Source organism: Lissotriton vulgaris, chromosome 10 (assembly GCF_964263255.1).
Source record: "Lissotriton vulgaris chromosome 10, aLisVul1.2, whole genome shotgun sequence".
NCBI classification, from domain to species: domain Eukaryota; kingdom Metazoa; phylum Chordata; class Amphibia; order Caudata; family Salamandridae; genus Lissotriton; species Lissotriton vulgaris.
In genome coordinates this window covers 352,915,989-352,936,300 of record NC_141698.1, presented here as the reverse complement: position 1 = coordinate 352,936,300, position 20,312 = coordinate 352,915,989, and the positions used below count along the sequence as shown (strand labels likewise).

At 44.2% G+C, this 20,312-nt stretch overlaps 1 long non-coding RNA gene across 1 annotated transcript in view; it reads right to left on the bottom strand.

Annotated features, from left to right (window-relative positions):
- Window positions 1-16,858, bottom strand: part of LOC147685240 (uncharacterized) — a 51,833-nt gene extending 34,975 nt beyond the window's left edge. Inside the window, exon 1 of the long non-coding RNA XR_015300424.1 lies at window positions 16,762-16,858. This is a non-coding gene — a long non-coding RNA (uncharacterized LOC147685240). The remainder of the gene's footprint in view (window positions 1-16,761) is intronic.
- Between the last annotated feature and the right edge of the window lie 3,454 nt (window positions 16,859-20,312).

Sequence of the window (20,312 nt, the reverse complement as noted above, 5' to 3'; positions counted from 1 at the left end):
ACTCAGAGTAAGAGAGGGCAGTTGCAAAAATGTATACTCTTTGCGAATGATAGCTGCCACTCCCCCACCCCTTTTTCCACCGGACGGTTCCCAGCTATGATGTAATACTCAGATGGAAGTGCTGCGAGAATGTCCGGTAGTGAGTCCTGAGAAAGCCAGGTCTCTGTGACCAGAAGAATGTCCGTTTTTCAATGGAGAGTAGTAAAAAGATGTCAGTTTGGTGCTTGACCATAGATCTGGTATTAAGATATTTGCACCGTAGCTTTGTTTGGGAGACATTAGCCAATAAAGCATTGCAGGGTGTGGCAATTGGGTAGGCTACCCTTTCCTGAGAGATACCATACATGGCCGTACGTCTCCGAATATAAGGAGCAATAGGAGGGCAAAGGTGGGATAAAGGTCTAAGGGAGATAAGCTCTTCTGCTGAGTAGGTGTGTTTTTGGGCATAGCCCATAGCCCCTGGTCCCGGTCAGGCGCGGACGGGCGCAGACGGGCTTGCCTTAGGTGCGCCCGCTGCGCGCGTCCGCTGCGCGTAGGCGTCATGATGTTATATGGACGTTTGTAAGTGGTTGAGCACTAGAGCGCCACGCTGCCACAATGGCCGCTCTGCACGGCTCCACCAGGAAGTGAGTGCCTCCCTCCACACAAACAGCACAAGATTGCTGCGGTGGACCGGGGAGAGCACTCGGATCAAAAGGGCAAGCTGCCACAAATATGCAAGTAGTTTTCACCAGCACACAGTCAATATTAAAAATTTCAAATGTACATTTAGCAATTAAAATAGCATGAGGAGCGTAGTTAGGTTCGTGGGGCTAGCGCGAGAAGTTGTGTTTCATTCTCGAGCGCGTCGGCCTGTCTGAGCCCTTAAATACACTGTAAGTGGTTGAGCACTAGAGCGCCACCCTGCCACAATGGCCGCTCTGCGCGGCTCCACCAGGAAGTGAGTGCCTCCCTCCACACAAACAGCACAAGATTGCTGCAGAGTGGGCTAAAGAACGGTGATGATCAAACCCAGATCTGTTGACTGGGTGTGAGTGTTGGATTGGTTCAGATGCTCCTTCCATCACCACCCCCTTTTGTACCGCTATGTTCGCCATAAATTGGCACAGTATGCTCAGACGTGAGTCCTTGCTCACTTTGCCACTGGATTCAAGCAAGCCTGGCTGAAGACGGCTGTAATGCCAGAAACCGGTCCTAGGAAGGTTTAGTCCGGTCCAGGCGAAGGCATGGCTTGGCGGTTCGGGCTGGACTGTTCCCATGAGGCACAGAGTCAGACTGATTTGCATATGGCCATGTCTGAACTGGGGTGGCAGAGTGAGCTAAAGAACGATGATGAATCAAACCCAGATCTGTTGACTGGGTGTGAGTGTTTGATTGGTTCAGATGCTCCGTCCATCACCAACCCCTTTTGTACCGCTATATTCGCCATAAGTTGGCGGGGTATGCTCAGACGTGAGTGCCTTGCTCCCTTTGCCACTGGATTCAAGCAAGCTTTGCTGAAGACGGCTGTAATGCCAGAAACCGGTCCTAGGAAGCTTGAGTCCGGTCCAGGGAAGGCATGGCTTGGCGGTTCGGGCTGGACTGTTCCCATGAGGTACATTGTCAGACTGATTTGCATAGGGCCAAGTCAGAACTGGGGTGGCAGTGTGGGCTAAATAACCGTGATGGATAAAACCCAGATCTGTTGACTGGGTGTGAGTGTTTCATTGGTTCAGATGCTCCGTCCATCACCACCCCCTTTTGTACCGCTATGTTCGCCATAAGTTGGCAGGGTATGCTCAGACGTGAGTCCCTTGCTCACTGTGCCACTAGTTTCAAGCAAGCCTGGCTGAAAACGGCTGTAATGCCAGAAACCGGTCCTAGGAAGGTTGAGTCCGGTCCAGGGAAGGCATGGCTTGGCGGTTCGGGCTGGACTGTTCCCATGAGGTACATTGTCAAACTGATTTGCATATGGCCATGTCTGAACTGGGGTGGCAGAGTGAGCTAAGGAAAGGTGATGGATCAAACTCAGATCTGTTAACTGGATGTGAGTGTTTGATTGGTTCAGATGCTCCGTCCATCACCACCCCCTTTTGTACCGCTATATACGCCATAAGTTGGCAGTGTATGCTCAGACGTGAGTGCCTAGCTCACTTTGCCACTGGATTCAAGCAAGCTTGTCCAAAGACGGCTGTAATGCCAGAAACCGGTCCTAGGAAGCTTGAGTCTGGTCCAGGGAAGGCATGGTTTTGCGGTTTGGGCTGGACTGTTCCCATGAGGCACAGGGTCAGACTGATTTGCATATGGCCATGTCTGAACTGGGGTGGCAGAGTGGGCTAAAAAACGGTGATGGATCAAACCCAGATCTGTTGACTGGGTGTGAGTGTTTGATTGGTTCAGATGCTCCGTTCATCACCACCCCCTTTAGTACAACTATGTTCGCCATAAGTTGGCAGAGTATGCTCAGACGTGAGTCCCTTGCTCACTTTGCCACTGGATTCAAGCAAGCCTGGCTGAAGACGGCTGTAATGCGAGAAACCGGTCCTAGGAAGCTTGAGTCCGGTCCAGGGAAGGCATGGCTTGGCAGTTCGGGTTGGACTGTTCCCATGAGGCACAGCGTCAGACTGATTTGTATATGGCCATGCCTGAACTGGGGTGGCAGAGTGGGCGAAAGAACGGTGATGGATCAAACCCAGATCTGTTGACTGGGTGTGAGTGTTTGATTGGTTCAGATGCTCCGTCCATCACCAATCCCTTGTGTACCTCTATGTCTGCCATAAGTTGGCAGGGTATGCTCAGACGTGAGACTCTTGCTCACTTTGCCACTGGATTCAAGCAGGCCTGGCTGAATACCGCTGTGATGCCAGAAACCGTTCCTAGGAAGCTTGAGTCTGGTCCAGGGAAGGCATGGCTTGGTGGTTTGGGCTGGACTGTTCCCATGAGGCACAGGGTCAGACTGATTTGCATATGGCCATGTCTGAACAGGGGTGGCAGAGTGGGTGAATGAACAGTGATGGATCAAACTCAGATCTGTTGACTGGGTGTGAGTGTTTGATTGGTTCAGATGCTCCGTCCATCACCACATCCTTTTGTACCACTATGTTCGCCATAAGTTGGCAGTGTATGCTCAGACGTGAGTCCCTTGCTCACTTTGCCACTGGATTCAAGCAAGCCTGGCTGAAGACGGCTGTAATGCCAGAAACCAGTCCTAGGAAGCTTGAGTCCGGTCCAGGGAAGGCATGGCTTGGCAGTTCGGGCTGGACTGTTCCCATGAGGCACAGGGTCAGACTGATTTGCATATGGCCATGTCTAAACTGGGGTGGCAGAGTCAGCTAAAGAACGGTGATGGATCAAACCCAGATCTGTTGACTGGGTGTGAGTGTTTGATTGGTTCAGATGCTCCGTCCATCACCACCCCCTTTTGTACCGCTATGTTCGCCATAAGTTGGCAGGGTATGCTCAGACGTGAGTCCCTTGCTCACTGTGCCACTAGTTTCAAGCAAGCCTGGCTGAAAACGGCTGTAATGCCAGAAACCGGTCCTAGGAAGGTTGAGTCCGGTCCAGGGAAGGCATGGCTTGGCGGTTCGGGCTGGACTGTTCCCATGAGGTACATTGTCAGACTGATTCGCATATGGCCATGTCTGAACTGGGGTGGCAGAGTGAGCTAAGGAAAGGTGATGGATCAAACTCAGATCTGTTAACTGGGTGTGAGTGTTTGATTGGTTCAGATGCTCCGTCCATCACCACCCCCTTTTCTACCGCTATATTCACCATAAGTTGGCGGTGTATGCTCAGACGTGAGTGCCTAGCTCACTTTGCCACTGGATTCAAGCAAGCTTGTCCAAAGACGGCTGTAATGCCAGAAACCGGTCCTAGGAAGCTTGAGTCTGGTTCAGGGAAGGCATGGCTTTGCAGTTTGGGCTGGACTGTTCCCATGAGGCACAGGGTCAGACTGATTTGCATATGGCCATGTCTGAACTGGGGTGGCAGAGTGGGCTAAAGAACGGTGATGGATCAAACCCAGATCTGTTGACTGGGTGTGATTGTTTGATTGGTTCAGATGCTCCGTTCATCACCACCCCCTTTAGTACAATTATGTTCACCATAAGTTGGCAGAGTATGCTCAGACGTGAGTCCCTTGCTCACTTTGCCACTGGATTCAAGCAAGCCTGGCTGAAGACGGCTGTAATGCGAGAAACCGGTCCTAGGAAGCTTGAGTCCGGTCCAGGGAAGGCATGGCTTGGCAGTTCGGGTTGGACTGTTCCCATGAGGCACAGCGTCAGACTGATTTGTATATGGCCATGCCTGAACTGGGGTGGCAGAGTGGGCGAAAGAACGGTGATGGATCAAACCCAGATCTGTTGACTGGGTGTGAGTGTTTGATTGGTTCAGATGCTCCGTCCATCACCAATCCCTTGTGTACCTCTATGTCCGCCATAAGTTGGCAGGGTATGCTCAGACGTGAGACTCTTGCTCACTTTGCCACTGGATTCAAGCAAGCCTGGCTGAATACCGCTGTGATGCCAGAAACCGTTCCTAGGAAGCTTGAGTCTGGTCCAGGGAAGGCATGGCTTGGCGGTTTGGGCTGGACTGTTCCCATGAGGCACAGGGTCAGACTGATTTGCATATGGCCATGTCTGAACAGGGGTGGCAGAGTGGGTGAATGAACAGTGATGGATCAAACTCAGATCTGTTGACTGGGTGTGAGTGTTTGATTGGTTCAGATGCTCCATCCATCACCACATCCTTTTGTACCACTATGTTCGCCATAAGTTGGCAGTGTATGCTCAGACGTGAGTCCCTTGCTCACTTTGCCACTGGATTCAAGCAAGCCTGGCTGAAGACGGCTGTAATGCCAGAAACCAGTCCTAGGAAGCTTGAGTCCGGTCCAGGGAAGGCATGGCTTGGCAGTTCGGGCTGGACTGTTCCCATGAGGCACAGGGTCAGACTGATTTGCATATGGCCATGTTTAAACTGGGGTGGCAGAGTCAGCTAAAGAACGGTGATGGATCAAACCCAGGTCTGTTGACTGGGTGTGAGTGTTTGATTGGTTCAGATGCTCCGTCCATCACCACCCCCTTTTGTACCGGTAGGAAAAAGTAAAGCATTAATGTAAAGTCTGAATCCACAATTAAACAAAACCTATGCCTAATTTCAGACCATCAATGATGGAGCGGAGGTCATGTACACAAAAGGGGTTATTCCAGACAAAGATTTTACAAAGGACTATTTGTTGGAGTGCAAGGTTTTCCAGCTGTATAAGGTGGAACACTGAAGCAAGCAAGGTTCCCTCAAAGTCCATTATGTTGTTAAGAGAGGTCCGAGTGGAGCCACTGGTTTGAGTATGAAAGTTATGCGCAGGGCAAAAGTCAATTTCGTAGCTGATGAAGTCCTTTGGCTGTTAGGATAAATTTGCCACCTTGCCCTGGTCTAAGTATTAACCTTTGGATTTAGTTGCTGCTTTCGTTTTCAAAATCCGCCAGAAGGACAGTGATAGAAATTGTAGCTGGGCAGGGTTTCATAAGGCCAGATACATGTACTGTAGTATTCAGCTGAACACATTTTCAGTACAACAGAAATCTACAAGTAGGACAAACCTAGTTTTTCTTGCCCACCAAGAGCAGGCCCTCTCTGGGAAAGTCACTACACCTGGTTCTGATCCTTTGGAGGTGAAAACAATTATAAAGTTCTACTTTTCCAAACTGCTGGGAAAGTTACTCCTTTATGTCCCTCCTTTAACCCAGAGGTGCTCAAGGTAGTTGTCTAGTTGCCAGATCTCTCTCTCGCCAGAGCTTCAGTTAGATCCAGTAGAAATTGATATTTGGGACATGTTGACGTCCATCTGCATTTCCATCCTCCACCTGTAGGAGCTTGAGCCTCCTTTAGCCACTCCCCAGTTCATATTAGGTACTCTTCCCTCTGATAGAATCCAACTTGTTTTCCCCCTTGCTGGGATGGAAGCCAGAAAGCAAAGTATTACCCTTGGAATAAATGGATGCCATTCTTGACAACCCCATTTGGCATCACTAAATCAAAAGAAGAAGTGCTAGGGTTAACCGGTTTTCCAGCCAATTGTTCCTGTACCCCTCTCATAAGGCTAATACCTATTACATTGGTAGTTGTTGACAACACCCCTGCCTTCCTGGACCAAGAAGTCATGCAATTGTCCACTGAGCAGCAGGGTCATTAACTCCCAACCAGGAATTTGTAATGAGTGTCTGGAGTCAGAGACTGAGAGGCCACATTTTAAACCAGTTTTATCTCAGGCAGCACAACGTATACATTCTTAAAGTTCTTGGCAATAAAGTTATCAGAACTTTACTTTCACCACTGAATTAGTGCATACTACTTTTGAATGACTTCTTTGGAATTTTCTCAGGCACAGATATAAAATAATGATTGTAGTTATGCCTATGTTTTTCTACAGAAATACGTAGCTTCACCTGCACAGTGAAAATATATTCTTGACAATTTATCACTGTGATGGAATACTATTCCTCGTATGTAATATGCCAGTCAGCTTATAAGGCACATTTTGAGTGGCGTATTTAATACGTAAAGGGGCCAATGGGACACCTGGGATGCCCCCCTGCCCTCCCGTTCATCCCTACCACATGGTACAGGGATGAACAGAATCTCCCATTTCTCCCATAGGAAAATGTGCGATCGCATCGTAATTATGCGGTCAATTCCACGATTATGTCAGTCAGAGGAAATCCAACCGACATAATAATTGGCCCCTAAATATTAATTAGTAACATTAATTTATTAAAAATAAACTAGATTAAATATATATATGTCAACAGATATAACCCTGTTTTAAAGTTAAAGACACATATATATTAGATATACATATATCTTGTTAAACTATTATTAAACTAATCATTTGAATTTGTATTATTTCAGAATTATTTGAATAATGTAATTATATAACAAATAACTATTACCAAATATATACATATATACACAACAATAACATAAAATATTTAAAAATCAAACTATCTTAAATAGAATAAAAAAAGTAAACATACATTCTTTATAATGTTATTAAAAAATACACATTAAAAACATTATTTATAAATATAAATATCATAATTTTAAACAAGCAAACACATAATACAAATTGTAACAATATAAAATACATTATATAATTTCACATTTAATACATATATTATTCAAACTATAATTTGTACAAAAGAAAACAAATTGTTGCACTTAAGATGTATAAAATGTACTACTTGCACATTACACAATACAACAGTAGGAAACCTGTTACATCACACAAAGGCCAAACTTACTATTCGCAGTCCAGACAATACAGCAGTAGGGAAAATGTTGGATTGCGTAGGGGTAAAATGTACTATTCTCACTCCAGTCAGTGCAACACTAGGGAAAATGTTGGATCGTGGAGGGGTAGAATTTACTACTCCCACTCCAGTCAGAGCAACAGTAGAGAAAGTGTTGTATTGTGGAGGAGTAAAATTTACTATTCCCACTCCAATGAGTGCAACAGTAGGGAAAGTGTTGGATTAAGGAGGGGAAAATGTATTATTTCCACTCCACTCTGTGCAACAGTAGGAAAAGTGTTGGATTGCAAAGGGGTAAACTTTACTATTCCAACTCCAATAAGTGCAACAGTAGGGCAAGTGTTGGATTGAGGATGGGTAACATTTACTATTCCCAATCCAATGAGTGCAAGAGTAGGCAACATGTTGAATTGTGGACAGGATAAAATGTACTTTTCCGACTCCTGTCAGTGCAAAATTAGAAACAAACAAATTCTCTTCAACACAATAAAGTAATTGCAAAAACATAGTAAATAAAAAAATAAATATAAATAAAATAAATATATGTGCCAATGTTAAATACCTATCATAAATAACTGCAAATATTTTTATAATCAAAATAATAAATGAATATAACTAAAGAAATTACTACCTTTCCACCCTATACCCCTACAAAACTCACAAGCTAGACCTAAAACTTAACGTTAAAAAACAAATTATTTACACTATTAACATAAATATTTATCAAGAAAAAATATTTTTAAGTAAAAATTAATTATGACTTCATTACAATGTATTTAGTTCCACCAATATACCCCCGTAAAGCACACAATACACTCCAAAAATGTACCTTAACAAAATAGGAATTACACAATTAACATAATTATGAAATTAATAAATATCAATAAAAATTATGTAAAACTTAAATACAATTAATTTTTTTCCAACCGTATAGCCCTACAAAACCCACAACCCACACCTAAAATTTAAGAAAAAAATATTATTGCACAATTACCATCATGAATGAAATATTAATTACCAACTAACTATGAATTTTTTAGAATTTACTTCCCAACCTATACCCCTATAAACCCCCAACCTGCATCAAAAATTAAAAGAGAAATATATATTTACAATATATATTCACACAATATTAACTAATAATGAATCACATTTAAATCACAAAAAATTATTCAATTACATTTCATAACTAATAAAAATTTAACAACTATGTGGCTTGCATCTGTCCGACGCAGTATTGGTCTGGAATCTGCCCAATCTTAGGTTGGTCGTCCGTACTTTAGGATTACGATGCGACCGCCCATAGGGCAGTTGAAAACATCAATTTTTCAATGGAAGTTTGTGCAGCAGGCTGAAAAGCACCGCAGCACATGCTTCCATTGAAAAATGTACATTTGTGAACATCCATGCACAGTGTGGCAGGCACTATGCGGTGCCTGCCGCACAGTACAGGTATGATTCGGGGGGCCATCATAGGAGCCCCACAGGTCCCATAGCGGAGGGACATCGAGGAAGGGGACACTGCTAGTTGGCCCCCAAAGACACTTTCCTACGGCCATTCCATGTCGGAAAGGCCGATATGAAAAGAGTGTTGGAAACTGCCATCATAATCCTGACAGCAGACCCGAGCCTGGCTCTGCCACCATTTGAGAATTATGGTGTTTCGATGCTCTGAAGGGCTCAGCCATCGGAAGCACCACAGGCAGTACCTCCTCCCAATGCCTTCCGAACCACAAGGACAGATGTGAGAAGGACATCATAATCAGCCCCTAAATTGAAAAACAAACAATAATTATTCAAAAGATTCACATCATATTCATTTAAAATATATTAAAACATGTAACCCATGAGGTTGAGTCCTAGCTTGAACATGGCTTTATGTGTGATGGGTTGCTATATGCTAGTCTGTGGTACTACTATCACCAATGTCTACTGCTCAAATCGCATGTGAAGGCAGGGTATGACAAGTAACAAGACACATCGGAGAGCTGCTCTATGAAGGCTCAAGTTGTTGACATGACTTGATGGATTACTGTCTGAGGCATCTCATTGTCTCCAGCTTTGGCACAGGGGCAGGAAAGGAATGGTGGTGCTGAAGAGGACCCTTGTTACCCAATTTTAGCTGACTATAATGGGGCATCTACCAACCGAAGAGTCATTACGAAGATGGCAAATAACTCCAAAGTCTGTGGTTTGCGAACAGGATCACTAGTGTCATCACACGACATATTATGTTATGTTAGCCTCCATTTATAGCACACACGGTTACTCAGAAGTGTCCCGGCTCGAATGCCAAATGGTGGGAAGGGAAAGGGCTGGCCAGAAGTGGTTACTTAAATAGCAGGGTTTTTTTACTGTTTTTTGAACAACCTGAGGCTCGAAATATTACACAGTTCAACGGGCAGGGCATTCCAAGCCGTAGCCACTTAAACAGAAAGGGAACTACCTCCCAATCTAGGCAGGCGGTACCTAGGAACAACAGCAATGCATTCGCCTGTAGAATGAAGGTGTCGGGCGGGACATTTAAAGAAAAACGTCTCCAGAGATATTGAGGTCCTGCCTTATAGAGGGCACCATGAGCCAGTGTAAGAACCTTAAAAAGTATCCGCTGCTCAACCGGAAGCCAATGCAGATACCGAAGGGTCTGACTGGTGCTAGATCTGCCTGGCATGCCCAATAGAGGTCTGGCCATTGTGTTCTGAACAATCTGTAGCTTTTTTAGCTGAAATGCCGGAAGACCGATGTACAGGGCATTGGTATGGTCTAGCCTTGACAGAATGAGCGCACAGGTCACCATTTCCTTAGCCATTTTGGGCAAGAGGGGCAGGAACTTCTTTAAGAATTTCAGTGTGCTGTAAGCACATACCTGCCAGCGTATTAATCTGGGGCATACATTTCAAATCCTCACCAAACCCCCAGATTTTTTGGCGGACACCCCAAAGAATTGGGCATGGGAAAGTCCACAAGCCAAATGTCCTCTCTGAAATGCGGGGGGAAAGAACCATAAAGTAGCACCTCTGATTTCTCCTCACTGCATTTCATTTGGGCATTTGCTAACCATTTAAAGTCCTCAGCAAGACAGTTTGTTGGAGAGAAGTCGGTTTTATTCAACATGAAGAGGAGCTGGGTATCATCAGCATAAGCTATGATCTTAGCGCCCAGCTCCTCTGCTAAGTAGTTAAGGGGTGTCATATAGATATTAAACAGAAGAGGGCTCAATGTAGAGCCCTGAGGGACTCCCGTAATCATACTTCTTGGAGTAGAGGAGAAAAGGGCAGCCATACTTACTGTGATCTGTGGACCAGAAATTATTCTCTCCACTTCCACACCTGACCCAAGATGCCGATGTGAGACAACTGCGGCAATAGTTGTTGATGAGGCACGGTGTCAAACATGGCAGAGACATCTAAAAGCACCAAAGCTGCTCTGCCGCCGGCATCCAGGCACTCTCTAATAGCCTCCGCCATCTCAACCAAGGTCGTCTCAGTGCTATGGGAGGCCCTGAAGCCCGACTGGGCAGGGTGGAGGGCGCCAGAGGACTCAACAAACTCAGAGAGATGCTTATGGGCGGCCTTCTCACACACCTTCGCCACAGCTGGGAGCAGTAAGATTGGGCGGTAGTTAACCGGGGTGGCGGGGTTAAGTGAAGGTTTTTCAGCAAGGGGTGGAGTTTTGCTTGTTTCCACTCAGGAGGGATCATGAAATGAAATGAAATGAATGAAGCTTATATAGCGCATGACTTACCCTGGGGCATCTCCGCGCTTGCTTAGGGAACCTGTCCTGGTATTCCCCTGTGAGATAACCCTGGCAGGGTATCCACAAGGTGAAAGCCAGGCATCCCACCGCGAGGGGCCGATGTGGAGATTAAGCAAGCTATTGCCCAGAGTCGCAGAGTGTGAACCCGTGAGTCGAGAAGGCACCGGAGCGAGAATTAACGAGTCCGTGGAATTTTTGAGCCCAAGACCCACCGAGGCGGGGAATTGAACCCTGGTCCAGGGCCGAACTCAAGCTCCAGGTCTGCCGCCTCTAACCCCTGAGCCACACTTCTCCACATCATAGCGGTCAGAAGGGACATATTAACAATTTTGTTGACTTCCGGGTTAACTACATTCGCAACTGCCGCCAACGACCTTGCTCAGCAAGGGTTAGTAGGCGAGCCAGATTTAAGTGATTCAAGTATTGCCAGGGTGTCAAACAGCGGAATGGAAAGAAATGTGGCCAAAGAGGGGCGCGTTGACGGAGAAACTACGGCTTTGTAATAAGAATAAATCTCCTGAGACTGATTGCCGGTCCCAAAGCTATCCTGTATGGTTTTAATTTTATCAATAAAGAACCCCGAAAGCTGCTCACAGCAATCATTGGAGATGGGGAAAGTCCTCTGCTCTTCACAAGGATCCAGGAAGCTTTGCACAATTGAAAATATTTCTTTAGAATTATTTTTTGAATGGGCAATGCGCTCTTCGAAAAAGTGGCTTTTGGCCACCTTCACCATAGAATAATAGTTCTTCTGAGTCTTCCTGAGAGTTGTTTTGGCTAGAGGACAGTAAGCCTGTCTCCAATACCGCTCTAGCATTTTACAAGATGATTTTTGTTCTTTTAACTCCTTCGATAACCAAGGATGGGAAGGAGAATTTCTCGCTCTTTTGTAACCTAGTGGAACAGAGAAATGCTCGGGTGCATCGGCCAACCAAATCTTGAGTCAGCCAACTGCTTCCAGCAAATCCCCTGAAGTGCCTGGACGCGTGTCGACCAAGACTCTGCCAAAGGCAGCAGGCTCGATGCGAGGGGGCGGTCTGGCCACCAGAGCATTCATAGAAGAAACAGAAGGCTTAGTGGTTCAAGAAAATTGAATTAAGAAATGATCAGACCACATGACCGGGGGAGAGAATCTAATTCAGTAGCGGGAAGTTGGAACAAACCCCATCAATAGTATGACCTCCACCATGGGTGGGCGAGTTGATCCACTGTGCCAGTTGGGCAAGATCCAGGGACTCATTAAGGGCATGTGTATCAGGGGCCTCTCTACAATCAAAATGACTATTGAAATCGCCGAGCAATAAATGTGACTGTGAGGGCCAGCCAAGGGTCCTGCAGGGGAGCAATTTTAAATTGTACTGCTCCCTGGCATCCCTGGCCTGTACCTGCCTATCACAAAAAGCAAAATGGTGCAAGGCCACAAGAGTATGTGGGCAATATGATCCGAATACAAAGACCTTTGAGAGGTGTTCAATCCTCAGTACCCCTTCCAGGATATATCCCTTAAACGCAAGGAAAGATTGCAAATCATACAAAACTCACAGCTCAGCAGCTACCCGTGCCAGCTGATCTGGTAGCTGGTGGGCACATCAATTATCTCGACTCAGCAAGGCAGCTTGAAGGGCAAATTTCATCAGTCAGAGACTGGAGGAGTTGTGCTTTACACTAAAATGTATGATAGAATTTTTCCAACATAAAACTGACCTTAAATCTGAATTCCAGACCCAATAAATGCATACAGGGATGGTACTCTGGCCCTGTACTATGGGCCAATAACAAAAAGTACAGTTTATGCACACAACATTTAAATACTGCAGATAAGACAATTTACCCATAAGGACATGTACATTTCCTTTCAGTATCCAATTGAATTATTTGGCGTCGGCATCACTATGTGCCAGGCCACATACAATTTATACTGGGTCTCCTCCTTCACAGGTCTGCCTTTGTGCAAATGCAGAAGCTGAACTTATATTAAAAGATGGGTACTGGATGTTGCAGTTCAAGACCAGTTCACGGGGACCCACAGGGACCATTACAGTGAGGAAGACTCCATTTGAGAGTTTCACACCAGATGACAAACATCAGAAGTCCAAATGCAAAAAAATAGTTTTTCACAATTAGAAACTCACACGCCGTTCCAGTGAAAAGAAATGTGGTTCAATCACACATGCTATTTGTAGCACGTTTACTAATAATCTCACATGCAGTCAGGTATTAGTACAATGCATAGGTCAAATTCTAGTTTATTACCACAGCACAGCTGAATTGACTAGAAAAATGCTGTTTACTGCATATCCAATTGCATTTTATACTGACGTTACAGGAGAAAAAAGTTCTGCCAATAGTCAATGGGCCTTATCAATTGTACCTCACTGCTTGAATGTAACCCCCCAGCACCCTGGCTTTATTAAAATTACTTTTTTAAAATGCACATTAAAATGCTGCGCCATAAATCATATATGCAGCTATGTGAATGTAGTATGATTTTTATAACTATTGTTGATGGAGGGGCATAATGACTACAACTACGGAAGCTAAAATTCTCAAACTTATTGCGCTTGCAATAATTATGTTTGACAATACATCTAAAAATTCACACCAACTCCTTCAACCAGGCCTTGAATGGTGAATGCAATATATATGCTTTGTACTTATGAAATAATTGAACAGAAATATGGAAAAAAGACAGACCTTTCAGATAAAATAAAAGGTGGGGTAAAACATTGTATTTCAATTATAAGGGATAATATTTGTATCTGTATGAAGCACCAACTATTAAAAACAGAAACGGAGGGTATCTTGTGAATATTTGTTCATCCTCTTGTTATGTTTACAAACAATTATGAATGATGCATGAACATTTGTTGTTTGCTGTATAAACAGGTACTTACTAGTGGCTTTTAGGATGATAAGTACTTATTGACAGGAGGATAACCAGCATGATATGAACATTTAGAAGATACGAATTTACAATTTTCCTAGTGATGAAATTAAATATATACATTAAACAAATCTATATTAGAGTTGATGTGCTTCAATGGGATACATGATTGTCTAACTTTCTAATGCAGAAGGTTATATTAAGGAAGAAAGAAAAGTGTTGTATTTTCATGTTTATGATAAAATTGTATAGTTACGTCCATTACAGATATTGGGTTGAACACCAGAGGATTGGTTTTTAAGGGTTACTTACAGATAAGCAGTTTTTAATATGGATTTTAGTAAGAGTTGGTATATTGAATTTAATTACAGCCCGTTTGCGCAACTGCTGCGTCTCCTCAAAAGATCTTCGATAAAGAGCCCTCTTGCGGTGCCCGTGGGGGACAGCAGCGCCACCCCCACGAGGAGCAACGCCTAATGATAAAGCATGACACTCGCAAGGGTGTGAGGGCACTATATACAAAAGTAGAAATTCCCCTTTCTCTAAAAACGTCCCAACTCTAGTGAGACATACCTCTCCCACACTTATGTGCAAACCATAATAGGTTGCAACTCTCTTCTTTTCCTTAGGAACAGATACCCCTCATTGTATACCAAGCAAAAGCACATCTCAGGATTAGTGGTTGCTTATGCTTTTTAGAAATGTATATTACATATATCTCATGCATAATCACAAATAGATTCAGATTCAGAAATCCCTTTACTGGAACTGTATTTATACAGATCATAAACGTTCATAAATATGTAATTTATAAATTTATAGAATGAAAATAAAATGTTCTGTTAAAAACAATAGTTAAAACAATAAAAAATAGGTGTGATTCTTTCCAGATAATTGTGCAATCTACTGGTCTTTAGGGAAAGGGATAAAAATGATGCAACATCATAACAAACACAATGGTCAGGCAGCATTTGTAAAAAGGTCATTCCTAGATGGCATTGTCTAAATTTGTGTTTGAGCATAAACGTTTTACGATGTTCAAGATAAAACTTGCAAATAAAAAAATAAGTATGTTGGACTGTAAAGACACACCATCACATGAACAAAGTGGCAAGTCCTGTGTAGAAAAAATACCTGATGTGTGACCCAACATACAGGGAATAAGATTTAGCCAAAACCTTTATATTATAAATCTATGATGTGAATTTATCACAACCGTCAAGTATGTAGCCTGCCCCTCATTAGGTGACGGCCCCTCTAGATAGGCTGGCACCATATATATTTAGTACTACTGTTTTCATATCTTTTATCTGCCATGTAATCAAAAAGGCAAGTTTTAATTGCTTTTTTTGAGATGTTCCAGCAGTTACTTGGTGTTTCAAATATAGTTACTAAACCTAAAGAAATCAGGGTATTTTTAACATACATGATTCATGGCATCCTATTTACATGTTCTAGTGCAAGACAATTCATCATAAACTGCTGAATAAAGTTACCGTGTGAGAAGTTGGGAGGCTGTTCTTCGGCCATGAACACATTCTAGAGTGCACAATCTGAACCCGGATGTGCGGGCGTTTAATTACATTACCCAGAAGGATCGCCCTCGACTTGTTGTTTTCTACACCCTCTGGCACAAAACGATTTCCTATCACTATTTTAAGTATCAGCTACAAGTTGTGTTGAACTATCTTTACACTGGTTCCTGATTATTATATCTGCCTTTTGTCAAGCCCGGCTGGGTTGGAAGTATCACTGGCCTTTTGCCCTTAAGAAGTCACAGAGCATTACTCCATTAAGCGACGAAACACGTGTCGGCTGGCCTGTTCTACATACCCTTACTGTTGAAACAGAATAAAAAGAATCTAACCGAATGAACTTTGGATTTGAATCACAACAAGACTTGTCTCCTTCCATCTGAATGTGACCTTTTTCTGTTCTTCATACTGGTTGTTCACATGAACTTTACTTTCTTTTATGTGTGCTTAGGCATTTCTGTTGTTATTTGCTGAATAAAGTTAGCAAGATCCCTTTTCCATATGGTGTGCCATAGAAGAATTGGTGTCAAGCATATCTGATCTGATATATATGGAGCTTTCAGCTCATGATGACAATTATAGTTAGAACAACTTTTTGAGAGACCAGCCAGTTTCTTTCAGAATGCATCTTCTATTGATGGCAATGCTGCATTGTTGGTATGTCCCCACATGCCAGCTCCATACATAACCACTGAGGCAGACTTGGCCAGATATTCCAGCTTTTTGGTAAAGCAAAATAGACCGGCAATAATTTTTCCTACAATAGGCCCCTACTTCTCACCAAATGAACCATGATAATGTTCTATCAAATGTAACCCCTAAATAGGAGAAAATGTCTGTCTGTGCCTCTCTCCGTCCTACTATAAAAAAGAGGGCACTTTCTTCCCCTTCAGACCAGTCACTAGAATTAAAGATGTTGCCTCATTAGTTTGTAAATCTAGTTGATGCATAAAATTCACGCTGTATATCTAAAAGCTTCTGAAGTGCCAGGCCAGTGCGTGCAATTAGGATCGCATCACCTGCATAAAGGAGAATAGGATGCAGGCTTTATTCATCTTTGGGACATCCAGGGTTGAATCTAGGAGGGAAGCCTCTACTCCGTTAGTGTACAATGAAAAAAGAAAAGGGTGAGGACACACCCATGTCAAACCCCTCCCTATTAATAAGGATCCATCATCTATTTTGTGGGGATCCACAGAGACCACAAGAAAGGCAACCAAGGCAGGTCAGGTCAGAACTGACGCTGCAGAATCTTTGTTTTAAAAAAAATAACAGTTTTTAATTGCTCACGTTCTCTCACCTGTCTCGTGTGCACCCCTGGTCCGCCACGGCTTGTGTTGTTTGAGCTGAGGGGTTAGGCACCAACTAGCTCATCCACACTTCCTCCCAATCGCGAAGCGTGTCAGCGCTTCACACACAATGTTGCGGTCCTGCCCACTTCCTGACATAAAAGGAAGTGTGCTAAGCAGATGCTCAGCGGATCCCCAGAGACCACAAGAAAGGCAACCAAGGCAGGTCAGGTCAGAACTGACGCTGCAGAATCTTTGTTTTTTTTAAATAACTGTTTTGAAATGCTCACGTTCTCTCACCTGTCTCGTGTGCACCCCTGGTCTGCCGCGGCTTGTGCCGTTTGAGCGGAGGGGTCAGGCAAAACTAGCTCATCCTCACTTCCTCCCAATCACAAAGCAGGTCAGCGCTCAACACACGCTGTCGCAGTCCTGCCCACTTCCTGACATAAAAGGAAGTGCACCGGGTGGACGTTCAGTGGACACGCAGCAGCGCGCTGGCGGCATGCAAAAAGCAAGCCAGTCTGCACCCGTCCATGCCTGACAGACGCCAGACACCAGACACTCTGCACTTTTCATCCAGAAAATCTCCCCCATTTGCACAGGATGGCCATTCTTAAATACACCAGCCATGAACTTCACCTTCTCTATACAGCACCCCATGGGAAACATGACAACACCTCTACCCTGCCAAGATCAATGATTCACATAACGCACAAGCTCCAAGCAGACAAGCTGAAACATCCTGCAGCAACAACAAAAGATCCGTAATCAATCCATCCACAAAGCCGAAACACTTAACCAGTCTTTACTGTAATGCACGTACACGCACTAGATATCTGGTCCATATTGGACGCAGAAAAAACTGATCTATTCTTTATCACAGAAAGATGGCTCCAAGACTCATCCATACCTGACATAGTAACAGCACTCTCCCCTGGTTATCAGCTGATGAGATTAGACAGGAAAGACAAAAGAGGCGGCGGCATAGCGATTGCCTCCAGGATAAACATTAACACACACATTGTTGGAACCCAAACGGCAGAATGGGGTGAAATATGCATCTTTAAAACAGAGCACCCAAACAAGGAATCCTGGAAGGGCGCCCTCCTCTACAGACCGCCTGGTAACAAAGCCCACTTTACCAATAACCTAATAGAAATAATTGCGCCACACATTCTGGCCACCAACAACTTTCTCCTACTAGGGGATTTTAACTACCATGCTGAACTCTCATCGGATCCCCACACAATAGATCTCATCACTCAATCCCACTGGGCCTTAAGCAACTGGTGAGGGGCCCCACCCACATCGTTGGCCACTCCTTAGATCTTTTATTCACAAACTCCCCCAACATTGTGATCGACCAGCTACTCCCAGACCTATGGTCCGACCATCATGTAATAAGGCTTTTAATACATGAGAATCCGACAAAACCTCATCCCAAGAGAGAATCCAATCTAAGTAGATCTTGGAACAAGATAAACATTGAATCTTTCTCCATGCACTTTACTCTCTCCTCTCCGTCCGAGGCCTCCAACACCAACCAGGTAGCCAGAGAACTGTAATTTGCCATTAGCAAGACCTTGGACATAATCGCTCCAAAAAAGGCAACCATGTTTTCGTGAAAAACTCGCCCCCTGCTTCACTCCAGACTTAATAATTGACAAACGCAACATCAGGAAAGCTGAACGTAAATGGCGACCCACAGCACTATAAAAATATACATTGGCTCTATATGGACCACATAGTCACGGGCACATTTTTTTATTTAGGAAATAGAATAAAGCAGGCCTCCAACTACCACAAAGAAATAGTGAAAGAATTTACCAACCCCTCCTCGTGACAACAACTGCTCACCGCTTCCCAAGAATGGGTCGACTCCCTCTTAACTTTCTTTGGAGAGAACTATTTGTAGATGTCATCTATTTTATCGACAGACACTCCATCCAAACAGGAGTGCGATAAACCCCCCCTTTCACCCCCCTCAAATAGTTTTGCCCTTTTACAGAGGAAGAAGTAGCCCTCACCCTAAACAAAATTAAATCCGAATCTCCAGCTCGTCCCAAACATAACGAACATTTTTAACCTCTCACTATCCCAATCCATTCTTCCCACTCACTGGAAGGAGGCCATAATCAGACAAATCCTGAAAAAAACAACTGCCAACCCTAAACTGCTGACCACTTATCAACCAATTTACCTCCTACCCTTATTTGGCAAGGTCATGGAATCACTGATCAACGGCCAGCTATATATTTATCTGGAAAACAACAATCTGCTGGACTCATCACAGTCGGGTTTTCCCGGCGTTCCATAGCACCAAAACTGCCCTGCTCGAGATAGTCGCTAACATCAGGCTCTTACTCGATGCAAGACAATCTGCTATCCTGATCTTGCTTGATTTATCTGCAGCCTTTGACACCATCTCACATGATGTCTTTTTGGATCACCTATTGGGAGTTTGGTGTCGAGGGCTCAGCATTAAGCTTGATCAAGAGCTTCTTGACAGACAGGTCCTCCAAGGTTCAAATAGATGTCTTCTCCTCCAAAATCCAGGAAATTGACAAGGGAGTCCCCCAGGGATCCATAATGAGCTCCATGCTCTTCAATCTGTATGTCTCCCTACTGGCAAAGAGAATCCGAGCTCATGGGTTCAACACAGTGTCATACGCAGCAGTCACCCTTGGATCAGACCCCAATGACACAAAATCCAGATTCAAACAATGCATGTCATCCATTAAAGAATGGATGGCAAGTAATCACTTATTACTCAACGCAAGCAAAACTGAAATCCTGCTGTTTGGCAATGCTCAGAAAATACGGACAGATGATTGGTGGCCGCCATCCCTGGGACCATGCCCTCCACCCAAATCCTTAGCGCGTAATCTAGGCATAATAATAGATGAGAAACTATGGCAGACCACGTAAACAGGACAGAAGTCATGCTATTTGGGAAAGCAAATCTCCTATGGTCGCCGGACTGGTGGCCTCTGGAGTTAGGACCTATTCCTTGCCCAAAACAATCAGTCAAGAATCTGTGAGTCCGATTGGACCAGAATCTGGTTTTAACAGAACATGTGAATCTGGTGACTGGATCCTGCTTCTGGACAATTGGTCTCCTAAGAAGGGTTTTTCCCTTTCTATCAGACGTTTACAGAAAGGCCTTAGTCCAGGCACTTGTAATAAGTCGGTTGGATTACTGTAATGGCCTCCTTATTTCGGCGAATGAACATGTAATCAACCGACTCCAAGTGGCCCAAAACAGCGCGGCCAGACTGGTTCTTAATGTCCCTTCGAGAACACCATCTAGGCCCCTTTTGGAAGAGCTTCACTGGTTGCCTGTACGCCAGCGAATCAAATTTAAAATTTGCTGTATCATTCACAAGAGTCTTTTCGGATCAGGCCCCCATTATTTGATTCAGAAATTTCAAATTCACACATCGGAACGCCTTCTGCGCTACAACAGTCAACTTCAATTAAAAATTCCACTCATTAAGAAGGCAAGGCAGGGTGGCCGTGCACTTTCTTATGTAGGGCCTTTCCTATGGAACAAACTCCCTGT